The 14558-nt window shown below is 40.0% G+C and overlaps 1 protein-coding gene across 23 annotated transcripts in view; it reads left to right on the top strand.

Moving 5' to 3' along the window:
• The window catches only part of LOC117831160 (formin-like protein 13), a 76197-nt gene that overhangs the window by 41496 nt on the left and 20143 nt on the right, over positions 1 to 14558 (top strand). For 15 of the 23 annotated variants that reach the window (XR_004634949.1, XR_004634945.1, XR_004634943.1 and 12 more), the window contains one exon: positions 670 to 735. The exons of 4 other annotated variants lie outside the window; for them this stretch is intronic. The gene's annotated coding sequence lies outside the window, so the exon portion shown is untranslated. Of the gene's footprint in view, positions 1 to 669; positions 736 to 895; positions 1524 to 10275; positions 10300 to 14558 lie in introns of those variants that run through there. 4 more of the 23 variants (XR_004634951.1, XR_004634944.1, XR_004634950.1 and 1 more) reach the window with 3 other exon arrangements.

Genomic DNA, 14558 nt, shown 5'->3' with positions numbered 1-14558 from the left:
CACCTTCCTGATAGCTGAACAAAATATGAGACCACATGATGTTTGTTTCACGTGATAGAGCATTTAAAACAAAACAATGTGTTTGAGTAAGTTCTTAAAGATCAATTAATTGATACTGGATTAATTGTTGACATCCCTAGTGTAAACCTCGTTGGACATTAACCCAGGTATCTAATATCTGTCAACAAGTTAATATTGTACGACAGATATTTGTGTTTTTCAGTTCATAACCTATTTTCTGTGAAGCAATAATTTAATGAAAATTAACCAACAGTTCAGTTTCTAGCTTAATATGAAAGCCTGCAAAAATAAGATACAGCAGAATTATCAATCAATAAATAAGTTCCTTGATAAACTGTGATGTCTAGATATTTCAGCTGTGGGTCAGTATTGTGTTCAGTGATAAAAGCCAATAGTGTGAAAGTTAGGCCCCAGAGGGAGACGAAAATAATGGACACCACATGCAGTGACCTCGCTGTGACGATCTCCCTCACCTCCTGATGATTCCCTAATTAATGGCCTGGCTGCTGATAGCCCTGAATTAGTTTGCAAAACAAATGAGAAGCACTGCTGTGACACTGAAACGTCTGAAAGGGAGGGCATGATGAATAAACAGGCTTGTGCCTCTCTGATATATAAGTAATAGCGCCTTTTTTACTTGTTTTATAGTGAAAGTCCGACACGGCCCAGGTAGATGAAGAGGTCTTTGTTGTGTTGAGTTCAGAGAAGCTGAAGGTGAGTGTGTTTTTCTTTGATTTGTTTCAGGTGGACATTTAAGCACAGCCCACACACTCATTATGAGCTTTTTTTTCTAAGAACTTTTTGCTTTATGCAGCACAGGAGGTGTGTTGCATGCAAAATTCAAATTGGATAAAACATTAAAGGGATTTTTCAGGTGCCACTTCATCAATGGAATAATGGGGGTAATTATCCCTCGAGTGGAGAGAGGTCTGCAGTTTAAACAGACTGTTTAATTGAGGCTGGGGTTTGGCCGCCACTAGATGAAGTCCAGCATACAGGTCTCCATCTGTTCGTGTGTGTGTGTTTGTGGGTGAGAGACAGAGAAAGACAGAGCGAGATTGTGTTTGTGTTTGTGTGTGTGGGTGTGTGTGGGTGTGGGTGTGTGTGTGTGTGTGTGTGTGTGTGTGTTACAAATAATGCTCAAAGCATGAAACGTATATCTTTTCCTTGGGTCAGGTTCATCAACACAACATTATCAGCTGTAATAAAAACCTTTACCATGTGATTCCTGCCGTGTGCTCTTGTTACATGTCGTCGTTTACTCACAATTTAATAATGAAATCTGATTTCAGTGTGATAAAGATTCCACTTCAAATATTTGTATCTTCTGTCAACACTAAAAGCTAGCTGTGGCTCATTGGTAGAGTTGGCCCTCTTAGATCAGGTTGGTGTTTCGATCCAAGCTCCCTTACCTGGGACTTCCGCCAGAACCATGTCCAGTCCGTCTCCAATCCGCTGCGGTCCGGCTCCGTGCTCTCTCGTTTGTCAACATCCATCGGTTGCATTTTCAGAACCTACATGAAGCAGGACCGCCAGACAGCTGGAATCATGTGACCGAGGCCTCCTCTCCTCATCCATGTTGTCTTTCTGGTCCTCTGAAAACCTGACCTGTTGACTCCAGGCCTGGATCCGCTCATCATGACAAATGTTGTTGTAGTTAAGTGAAATGTGATGTGGTAATAACACAGAGTGTTTTATTCTAAAAATTAACCAGATGTTTTCATTTTGTTTTGGTGCCTGACTTCCTGTCCCGCTCCATCTGCTCTGTTGAGATTGATGCGTCGTGCTCCGGCATCCGGCAAAAATAGAAGTCTTGTGTATCTGATCCGGAGGGCTCCGACCTGCTGGATCAGAGGCGCAGCTGGAACGCAACGGAGTGGATCCAGTGGAAGTTAACACATTAACTAGAATAGAAATAGAAGTCACGGATCTAGTGGAATTTCGCCATTAGTCCACATCTTAAAGTGCCCTAGCCATCAGTTTTAAGATGTTTATAGGTGGAAGTAGTAAAGTGGGTTCCCTAGTTTAGCATCTTCTGCTATCTGTATGTGAATGGATGAATGTGACATGTAGTGTAGAGGTGCTATGAGCGGACAGAAGACTACCTAAATAGCATCTTTCTAGAGTCTTTACAATTTCATGATTGAGTGATGGACTCATCAACTGTCTCAGGCAAGCCACCGCTTACTTTGGAACTTGGTTTCACATGATGTGTTCACTTTTGGAAAAAAACATTTACAATCACTTTGTTTAGCCCTACATTTTCAATCCAGATTTTGTGAAAACAGTTGGAAAAAAATGTCTGTAAACCAAACAGGAAGGACCCTTGCTGGACCCTTGAGTATGTTAAGAAGTTGTTTTAGTGTGAAGTCAAACCAGTGGTGTTGAATGTTGTGCAACCTAAGGTGAAACATGTCTTTATTTTGTTTTACGGTGTTCTATTTTTTCTTAAATACAAATATCAGTTAAATAGATGAGCTGAAATGGAAATATAAACAAATACATTGTCATGGAATCCATATAATATGAATTAAAGAGACAGAGCCCTTATGTTTACCTGGATCAGATTTGTCTCCCTATAAGTGATGTGACAGGATACATCTGCTCCCTGACGCAGCAGCAGTCTCAGCTCCGAACATCGTAAAGACGCTTGGCAGTGTTGTTGCTCTTTACTGTGTTCAGACGAGTCATCTCCTTATGCTTGCCTTTCCAGCCCTGGCAGTTGCCTGAACTTAACGAGCCAGTGACCTTTCACAGCATCATATCACACAGAGTGTGTACTGCTAAGTCATAATCCACACAGCCTTTCCAGATTGTGTGATTTGCATTTATATTGATGGGAGGAATGTGATGATTGATGCAGCTGTGGTTGTAGCAGCTGCAGCCTGGACTGAGTCACATAAAATGACATATTGGATCATCCGGATGCCTTTTGGTGTCTAAAGCTGAAACCAGAGGACATATTATTATCCTGTTTCACACATCGTTCTGATGAACTCCCAAAGATAGATGACGATGACTGATCATTAACTTCTGGCAGAAGATACCTGCATGAATTTTGCTTTTCAAACACTGGTGGCATACAGCCTCTACCAATAAGAGCAGTTAAGGCATGATTAATCATTTTTATTATTTTAAGACCTCGGTTGTAGATGAAGTAGTGGTCTGAGAGGGCAGAATGCTACTGATTGGCTTCCTGAGTTGTCTCAGGGGCGAGGGTGCAAATTGATGCAGACAGATGCAGAGGCGGAAAAACACCAAGGCAAACATAACGAATGCAGCACAAGACCCTGCCCCAGTACACTACACACACTCTGGCGTAAAGTTAAAATTTGAGTGCTATTCCGACTCTCTTGCCCTTCATGTGTTCCTTGACCTTGAATCAGTGGCATACTCTTGCGACTTTAAGGGAAGGGAACAAATAATTGAAAAGGCACCTCCAGTATTTCGTGGGTTCAAGGTTCAAGGTTTCAGATAAAGCGGTCAGCAGTGACAGATAAACAAAACTGTACAAAAAAATGACACCACAACATTAAAACATTTCAGTCAGACAACTCACTTTTACTCAAGATAAAGTTTATTGCAGCATACATACTGTGTATGGCGTGTGGGCTCCGAACTTCATTAATCCTCATAGATTATTTAAATGCAGACATTTAGGAGTAATGAGATAGGACTAACCCCCTTCAGAGCCCGCAGGTGGATGCCGGGGAGGAGGTGGGCAAAGCAGAGGCAGAGACAGGGAGACTTGCAGTTTAAATAGATCAGCTGATAGAGAGGTGATGACGTGTCAGTATGAATGAGCGCAGCTCAAGTTGTCTGCCTGAACTAGCTTGCAGGCGGCGCTCCATTTAAAGCAGTAACAACATAAAGAAAATAGTGTTATATGGCATCATTAAGCAGGCCAGTTGCTACCGGGACAAAAGAGTTTCTCTTCCTATTCGTCCTGCGTTTTGGCAGCGCGTATCTGCGGCATGAGGGAAGCCGGTTTAAAGAGAGGATGGAACGGGTCAGCCACGATGGACCAGGCTTTGCAGAGAGTCCTGGCTCGATAAAGGCTGGACATGTCAGGCCGGGACGTGCCCTCAATCCTGCTGCATATCTTTACAATAGCCTGATGTCTCTTTTTATTTTTCAAACTTGTCGACCCAAACCAGCACACCATTGAAAAAGTTGAGAGATTCAATAAAACAGGAAAAAAACATCTGCATGAAGTCTTGTAAGCATTAAAATCGCTGAGTTTATGATAAAAATACATTCTTTGATGAGGCTTTTTGCAAAAAAAAAACCCCAAAAAACACTAGCGCTCAAAAGTTATGTTTAATGACGCTCGGCTTAAATCCCAATAAAATTTAAACTAGCTTAGAAAAAGAAAGTTGTGCCGACTTTATCAAACCAGAACTATGGTGATAAATCTCAGAGTGACTTTTATACTCCATCTTGTAAAGTGGACATTTTATGTTTTTATGTATTTCATGCCATTTCAAACTGAATGCCTTTGCGTTTTGAAACTGTTGTTATTGAAAAAAAACACATGAAAGACGTGACATTCAGCTCTGGGAGCATGTGGTGGAAAGTAGGGACTCACCTTTTTAATCTGGCTTTTAACTCGGAGTAATTTCCCTTTTGCCCTGGACTGCATTATTATAATTATGACCATTATTTTACCATCATTTTTATTTATTTAATTTTATTCCATCTTATATTATATTTTATTTTTATATTTATTTTCCTGGTATTTATCTGATTTTATTTTATCGATTTTATTGTCATGGTTTTATTTTTAAGTATTTTATATCCCTTTCCTTTGGGGTACATGCTTGAAAGTATGAAAGGTGCTATATAAATAAAAATAAGTTGAGTTGAGATATAGCTTAAACGCTTATTACTGGATTTAATTGTTCCGGATCCTTAAAATTAAGGGATTCCAGCCTCTGGTTTAGCACTTGGAACCAAGGTACAGTTCACCATCAAGTCAGAAAAGCCTGAAGTTGCCAAAACATGATTCTATCCTCACATCAAGGAATAGAGATTGTTAAATCAATACCAGGATCGGATCAGCTAGTATCGGTATCGGCAGATGCCAAAGCCCAGGTATGAATATCGGTATCGGGACCTAAAAAGTAGGATCATGCATCCCTTATCAGAGAAGATTTGTCAGAATAATTGATTGAAACATGTGGAGCTGTGTAGAAGCAGAGTGAGCATGCAAATATAGTTTTATGGTCAAATTGAAAAGCCTTCTCTGGTGACATTTATCATCAGCATTATGTGACCCCATTATGCTAATGACGACTGTATTTTTTACCAGTAGCTATAAAATTATATATGAATACATTATCCTTATAGGAGATGCCTGATATTTAACAGGTCTCATATTATAATTACAGTCTGACCTAATGACCTTTAAATGGTTAGTTTAATTGACTGCACAAGATTTTCTCCCCAGGACTTTAAACACTATAAACAAATCATGAACTCCAGCTGTTCCACATGCGCCACTACACACAGACACACACTCAAACACTTGAGGAGGGCTCGGTGTTATTTTTACTCACCCTCAATTATTTTCAGTGTGCTCATAATGAGTTTAACTTTGTTTAATGACTTCCAGGGAGGTTGATTTATCTGACATTTAGACATTTCTGCACACTGTAGCTGTTTTCACACATACTTACTCTCCACATTGGAAACCTTGTGATTTAACAGATCACGTCCCTGCAGACAGGTGCCACCAGGCGTAAGTGGAGGAAGCTGTAGACATATGGATCTAAAATGTGGGTTTCCTCATACTTTTGGCCGTTCATATCTTAAAGTTTAAAGTCTTTGTTCCTCTTTAAACTACTTCTTGAGGCTCATTTCACTCCTTTAACATAAATAAATAAAGCACGGTAAATGTTATAAAATAGATTTTTCTGTTACCGGAGATGATTTATCTCTGAAGAAGGAACGTATTAAAATCTCTGAGCAAGAGTCCAACTGTGGACTCTGGAGTGATTGTCAAACTGAATATTCACATTTTAGTTCCTGCTCAGTGATTACATTTAAAATGTGTCTGAAACTGGTCAGGATAGAAATCAGCAGTGAAATGATGAGGTTACCAAACAGCCTCTGGAGACATAAAATCTGCCCTGTCAGGTGACAGAGGTGCATGAATTTGTATATGTATCTTACAATTTTAAATGTATATTCTGTTTTTTTTATTTTCATTTATCTATTATTATTTTGACTTTATTTATTTATCTATTTATTTATTTATTTTCTCCATTTGTGCTCTATTATTTTGTACTACTCTTGCTACTATGTGTGTGTTGCTTCAACAACCGAGTTTCCCCACTGGGATCAATAAAGTATTATTATCGTATTTTAATTTTTAAAACACAAAGGGGCCACGTTCAAAAAACTCCCCAGTTTAAGCTGCATCCATGGATTCAGGAGGACACTGCACAGCAAATAGAATGACTTCAGTGAACAAAAGCAGTGAGAGAAAATTAGATGAGACCAGCAGAGAATACCAACAACTGTAAAGACAGCTGTGTTGCTTCAAGGTGAAATATTTAACTTTTAGACTGCTTAGAAAAATTTTAAATATATCTTACACAGCTCAACCAGCCTCTCTCTATTCATGCCAAAGATGAATACATCAGTGCAAGTTTCTGCATTTAAAAATACAGACTCCAAAATATATGTGTGAAAATATAGACAAAAAATATGTAACAAAGCTTATTGTTCTTTATAAAATAACCTTGCTAACATGTTGTCATGTTGTGTTTTTTTGCGTGCTGTCCCAAAGTTATCGTAGTGTAATCTCCAGCCTCTCTGAATCCATGTGACTGCAGCATATTTGTCAGAGCAGGATAAAGTCACTGCAACCCCTTTAAATATAAGCCTTAGTAAAACCCATGCAATGTGAGTTAATGTGGGGAGTCTCCCCTCCCTTTCTTTGCATCTACATTCAGTCCAACACAATATCAGATTTCTTCATGAGGATGAGAGACAGTTTACATTTCTTAACACGAGTTCTTGACACACACAAACACTCACACTCACACCCTCTCTCTCTCTCTCTCTCTTCACTCTCTCGACTTTACAAACACACACACAAATACAAAGCGGCAGAGCTCCTCAGACAGCACATTACATTCATTACAGTGCATCTTGTAAGTATTCCAACTCAATCAGAGGTGACACAAAAGGCCTTATCAGAGCTGACGAGCCTCACTCTCGAGTCCCCTTCTTCCTTCTTCTGCTGATTGCAGCTATCAGTGGCAGTGTGGGCGAGATGCCGCCTGATAACTGTCCCCCTCTCAAATGAGCCCGTCTTCAGCATTCATGCCTGAGAGGTGATGTCCGCTGTAGATGTCACAGAACAACGGGCTGAATGTTGTCTTGTAGGCTGAATGTTAAATGTAGTGAGTCTTTATGGTTGAATATCCGACACTACAGTGTTAATGTGCTGAGAAGCCAGCATCTCAAATCGTTCTCTTATTATGTATGTAATTCAAACCTCAGCTGTTTCTGTATCTGGAGGTAAAAAGTGGTTTGTTTACATCTGCAATTTTGCAGAATGTTCCTATGATTTGATGTGAGATTGCTTCATTGCTGTTTCTCACTTAGATAAAATTAGAAAACACCCACAGTGGATCATGTTTTTGTAGAGTTGCCTTTGATTCCACTTCATGTGTCTGCTCTGAATCCTCCGGAGTTGTTTGCTCCAACTTTAGACTATGCTCATATTTCCTCTGGTTGTATTGCGAATTCACAGTTTCATATCTCCTCTCTGCTCCGGTACAAATACTCACTGAGTTTATTTTCAACAAAGGACGTGTCCAGCACACATCAAACTAAACAGAGCAGGTTAACCTGACAGGAGGTCAGATACAGGAACGGCATAGTGCATCTGGCCCTTTCAAAGTAAAAGTCTCTGTACAGAACACCTGACTGTTTGAGACCTGAAGTCTTTGTTGTGTAGTTTACGTCTTCATTACACTTTCTGCTATTACAAAAAACACTGTGTGTGTGTGTGTGTGTGTGTGTGTGTGTGTGTGTGTGTGTGTGTGTGTGTGTGTGTGTGTGTGTGTGTGTGTGTGTGTGTGTGTGTGTGTGTTCAAGATGTGTGATTGAGTATCTCACAAAACTGAGTACACCCCTCACATTTCTGCACATATTTAATTACATCTTTTTTTGGGACAACACTGAAGAAGTGACACTTTGATATAATGTTAAGTAGTCAGTGCACAGCTTGTATAACTGTAAATTTAATGTCCCCTCGAAATAACTCAACACACAGCCATTAATGTCTAAACCACTGGCAACAAAAGTGAGTACACCCCTAAGTGAAAATGTCCAATTTGGTCTAAAGTGTCAATATTTTGGGTGGCCACCATTATTTTACAGCACTACCTTAACCCTCTTGGGCATGGAGTTCACCAGAGCTTCACAGGTTACCACTGGAATCCTCTTCCGCTCCTCCATGACCACATCAAGGAGGTGGTGATGGTTAGAGACCTTGCGCTCCTCCACCTTCCGTTTGAGGATGCCCCACAGATGCTCTATAGGGTTTAGGTCTGGACACATGCTTGGCCACTCCATCACCTTTACCCTCAGCTTCTTTAGCAAGGCAGGGGCCGTCTTGTGGATGTGTGTGGGGTCGTTATCATGTTGGAATACTGCCCTGTGGCCCAGTTTTTGAAGGGAAGGGATCATGATCTGCTTCAGTATGTCACAGTACATGTTGGCATTCATGGTTCCCTCAATTAAATGTAGCTCCCCAGTGCCAGCAGCACTCATGCAGACCCAGACCATGACACTCCCACCAACATGCTTGACTGTAGGCAAGACACACTTGTCTTTGTACTCCTCACCTGGTTGCCGCTGCGCACGCTTGACACCATCTGAATCAAATAAGTTTATCTTGGTCTCATCAGACCACGAGACATGGTTCCAGTAATCCATGTCCTTAGTCTGCTGTCTTTAGCAAACTGTTTGCGGGTTTCTTGTGCATCAGCTTTAGAAGAAATGTGAGGGGTGTACTCACTTTTGTGAGATACTGTACATCTTACACCTGATTATGTGACCATTCAAAATGAACATGAACATAATAACTGCTCTTGTGTCGGTGTAAACATTTCTCTGTCAGTACATCTTGTATAATCAAGTGGAAGACACTTCCATCAGTACTGACAGATCATTAGCACCCAGCGTCTCAGGGTCTCTGTAGATATGACAAACAGAGCGAGTTTAAACGCAGAGGGTAATGAAAATAATCCTCAGCATGTTGAGCAGACAACAGTTCATACATCTGGTTTACACACCAATCATCACTCAGCAGACTGTATTTGATGTGAACGGCCAGATAAACACTGGAGAATGAACATTGTTTCATCTTGGTGAAGGACAGAAGTTAACACTTCAGGTTCACGGCCTGCAGATAATTACACCTTTATAATCTGCTTTTTTTATTCATAGCTAATAAACAAAGACTCCAAGTGCTTACCAGAAGTTACAACGAGACTCTGTTTATCTTAGTCTTTGTTTTAAATGTTTTCTCTTTCTCCTGTCTGAGTTTACGGTAGACTATTGTGCCATATTAAATGAACCTACGGCAACTGAGGCTTTTGATAATTAACTGTTCAATAACCCTAAAGATAGGAGTCATCTGGTAACAAGAAAGGCAGAACACTCATTACATTTTCTATTTTCAAGTTTATATTTCAAGTTTAGCTACTATTTTTGTTGATATTTTTTTACTACGATGGGTAAAATGGACTATTTTTAAACAACTTAAAAAAGAAAAAACATTATAGAAGACATTTCAAACCCCCATTTGTGTCTCGCGACCCCCCAGGGGGTCCGGACCCACACTTTGGGAACCCCTGGTCTAAACCTCCTATGTTTGTAAAAGCGTCTCGAGATACAATTGTTGTGATTTGGCGTTATACAAATGAAGATTGATTTAATGATTGATTGATTGATTGATTGATTGATTGATTGATTGATTGATTGATTGATTGATTGATTGATTGATTGATTGATTGATTGATTGATTGATTGATTGATTGATTGATTGATTGATCTGGCCATTTGATACATGTTATCCCCCACTCTCTACTCCCCCCATATCCTTGCTCTCTTCAGCTGTCCTATCACAAAAAAATGTTTAACCACCGGTATACGGTAATCTTTTTAAACCATCTTTCCCTGACATAAATTAAAGTTCAGCTGTGTTTCCTCTCATCCTTTGAAAATCAACAGAGAAATGTTTTTTGTTGAGGAGAGAAGGTGTCTGCCTCCTGAACCTGACTGGTAGAAGACTGCAAAGTGGAGGAGCCTGATGGATGCAGGCTTCTCAGGCTACTTCAGTAAATACTTTTCCTCCCAAACTGCATCGCATGGAATTAACTTTCTGATGCAATCTGGAAATGACAGGACAGCTTGACTCAGATTTATGTAAATATATGTCAGAACATCCAAATAATGTGAATGCATTCGGCTGCATGAAAAGAAATGTCATGTGGTCTGAACTTACATTAACAAACTACTTCTTTGAGGAGCGTGCACATTATGAAATGAACAGTATACCTGTCTGAGTGAAATCTTTCATCACATTTGACTTTTCTATACAGAGCCCTTCTTTTTCATTAGAATGACTGTGGAGCATAATTACAGCACAGCATTAAAGTTCACTTTATTGAGCTGTCAACGTGATGAATGGGCTTCTACGCAACTTTGTGAGAATCTTTATTCAGCTTAATTTTGTTTGTAAAGGAAAATTTGTCTCATGCACTTGCTGCCACTGTTCCTGTAACTTCTCTGTTAGTGCTTTAAAAGCTGCTCATTCATCTCTGCTGAGTTAATGAGATGTCAAACTTTTCTCTTGCTGGCTGGTAATTGATCCAGCTCTCCTCTCCTGTCTTTAATTGACCATATTAATCTCAGACTGACTTTAGATCAATGACAATATATTCTACTATTCTTGTTTCCAGCCATGGTCACTGTTGATAAGTGCTTACTTATTGATGAATTGTCTCTCTTTATTGATACAGAACATTTGGAGTGATTTATACTCACCTCACCTAGCCAAAAAATGTAGTTATACTCAGGGATGCCAGAGTGAACAAAATGATCCCAATAACCTCAGAAGTATCACTTTCTTATTTTCTTATTTGTTACAAACGAAATGATTTTGTGTACATACTGTATATGTGAGCTTGTGTGAGGTTCTGTAATGCAGACAAGATGAAAAGTAATCAATCCCATCACCTCCAGTCTTCTGTTTCATCAGTACTGAGACAAAAGATAATTGAGTTCCACCCACACCAGAGAAGGAAAAAATGAAATCTCTCTCCACTGACAGTCTCTTCTGCCTGCTAGCACACGTCATTAAATTGCCCAGTAGCTTCTTTGTGAAGTGGGATGTGATACCAAAAGTTTTATGAGCATCCAAACAGAAAAACTGAAGACAAAAGTAGATGAAGTTAATAAGATGTGAGGCATTAGAAGAAAATAATAAGAAACTGAAAGATCTCAACTCTCTCATTTGTTCAGACAAACTTCAGATGCTAGTAGACTGGACTGAAATATGTAAGCCCAGGTTTCAACCTTTGACATTTTAAATGATGATTCACTGGATGGTTCAACCACCACATGCAAATATCTAATATCTAAAGGTAGCACCAGATATTTTGGTTTCATCTCAGCTAGGGATGTACAAAGCAACTCATTTCCTAGTTGTTTAAACAAAACTTTAAATCCCACATTACCAGCTTGTCTAAAGGTAACTGGGCACTCAGACAGCAGTCAAAATCAAGCACAATTCACTTAGCAAGGCTAAACCAAACAGCAACCTCCGGTCTCAAAATATGAAGCCCATGCGGAAGTGTTATAAACTGCAATTCATCGAGTGTCCACTTGGAGCTGGCTGCAGAAACACCAGAAACCACATAAAAAAAAGCTGATCTATATTTCAATTTCTGTCATCTGTGCTTGTTTACATCAGGGTAGTAGAGTTTTATAGCATTACGGTTGAAGCCACTAACAAGAGCTCCAGCCCTCCCAGTAACGATGGCTGTTACAGTTTAGACTCAACATACGACCAGCATTTCAGTCTGATGGAAATTTGATGCGACTGACAGTTCATCAATAACCAATGATAAATAGACTTTTCTGAGTTGATTTTGGTGCCACTAAATCAATAAGGCTGTTAAAAGAATTGACTGAGCTCATTCCACTTGTCTACATTTTTGGCTCGACCTAAAAATTTGACTTCCAAATTTGCCCTATACGTCTGATAGATTAGACAGTTCTGACCTTTAAAGATTCGGAGAGCTTAAGGGGTTAAAAAGCAGGAAACTATCGTCCTTTTTTAACCTTTACTGCATCACCCACTTTAATGTAACCTTCTCTGTTAGAGAAGAAACTTCTACTTTCAGACAGGACAGGAGACAGAGAACACCTCTTTTCTTTTACATTAAAACTCTTGGTTAAATGAACTGATGTACAGTCCCATAGGGAGTAAATGTCCCAGTTCAGCAGCAACAGAAGTTGAACAATATGGCCTACGATATGTTTAGACTGAATATTTAATCTACATATTGTACAACAGCTTTGTGTCCTGTGTGGCCTAGTTCAGTGTAAAGAGAAAGATAAGCCTGCTTATTCACATAAACAGGCTGCCTCGTGTGTTAGTAGTTACCTCGCCAATCAATCCATCAGTAATTAGTCGTTTTTTGTTATATGCCAGCAAGCAAGTTTTGTCTGGACACGTCACAAAAAGAGAAGATCCAGACCACACTCTTTGTTATATCTATTGGAGAGAGCCAACAGTTGCAAGACAGTCCAGCTGCAGACCTCCACTCTCAGCCGACTGTCTTGCAGGCTCCACTCTGAGATCCCCTCCACCGTCAGAAGGAAGTGACGTCAGGATTAAGTCGTAGAGTGGCGGTCTGCAGCTGGACCCTCTTGGTTTTTAACTTGGTTAACCTGATTCCTCAATAGTGTTACATTGAAAAAGCAAAGTATAAAATGCACGTCATCAATTACACAACATAAATGGGTGGGCACCCTCCGTTTGGTGTAATGATCTCGACCGTTTTCACTTCCTAGAGAGAGAGAGTGAGAGAGAGAGAGATGATTGTTTCATTTGTGCTCCAGTCCTATCACAACCTCTGTGTTTACATTCATTGATGTTTGAACCGTAAAACGGGGATAGAGATAGGATAAATTCAAAGTTTAAAGTTTCACTGCAATAGGATTCACTTAATATTATATGCAACACGTGAAGGTAAAATATGTTCATTTAAGTCAGTTTCATGATAACTATTTTACGGTTATTTCGTTATTTTTGATATGATGATGATTAAAGTGATTCCAACAGTCCGAAGCTAATTGTCTTATGCTACGATATCTAAACGTTCAAGACATTGTTTTACGTTAGGCAGGCATATTTATTGTGACTTCCATCCAACGATGGAGGAGGAGGAGCTGGAGGTGGAGGAGCCAATCAGACGGCTGAGACCGCAAAGGAGGATTAGATTTACGTCACTTCCGTCCTGCGATGGAGGGGAACTTCCGGTTCACGTTGCAGGATCCGTTAAGCCGGCTGAGAGTGGAGGTCAGCAGCTGGACCCCTCTCTACAGTTGTCCATCATGAGCAAACACTTGGCAACAGTAGCAAGAAATGTTCCCTCCAAACTGGCAGAAACCTTGAGTAGAACTAGATTCATTGGTGAACGTCAATCTGCCTGCAACAGCAGTTAAACAACAAACCCTGTGGGTAATCACTCCACCAGCACAGTCCGCAATCAAGCATCCCTCTTCATGATGGCAAGGCTCTTTTTAACATGTGCAACTTAGTTTTAAATTATTGAGCTGTGCAAATATTAAACATTATATATCAGAGTCTCTCTTGAATTGCATCCAATCATCCAATCTATTTGAGATCTTGCACCTATGAATTTTAATGTGGCTAGAGCATGCAGCATCGCAGAAGCAACAGCTTGGCTGGCTGTAAAAATGAATGCCCAAGTCTCAAAATGACCCTCCAGTGTTCATCGTAAACATCCCTCCTCTCCAAAGCAAACAGAGCCTGTGATCTCCAGCTGTGAAACAACAGAATGAGCCGGGTACAGGTCCAGGTTTGAGCTCTGTCTTCGTTAAGCCTGATGCAGGATTTCGATACAAACCCCTGTACATTATTGATTGTGACTGTGCATGCGGCAATACCTCTGTATAATTCATTGTATGGTCCATGTTTATTATGACCCTTGTTTTCATGCACTCTTCCACACCAGAACCTGCAGACACTGTAGACCTAATGTTGTATTGGGCTGTATGGGAAGTGCTACAGAATTCTGCCATGTTGTTAATTTTTTTGGTGGACTTGCATATATATAAAAAAAGGTTTATTCTCCTTGGCTTGTGTATGCTCTTCTTCAGCAACTTTCCTCTTCTTCCTTCGAGCAAAACATCTCCACTATCTTCCCTCCCGCTGTCATCTTTTCCATCATACATGCTCAAGTGTTGTTGAGGCTGTCTTC

This window comes from Notolabrus celidotus, chromosome 19 (assembly GCF_009762535.1).
Source record: "Notolabrus celidotus isolate fNotCel1 chromosome 19, fNotCel1.pri, whole genome shotgun sequence".
In the NCBI taxonomy this organism is placed as follows: domain Eukaryota; kingdom Metazoa; phylum Chordata; class Actinopteri; order Labriformes; family Labridae; genus Notolabrus; species Notolabrus celidotus.
This window is presented reverse-complemented; position numbering and strand designations above follow the sequence as displayed.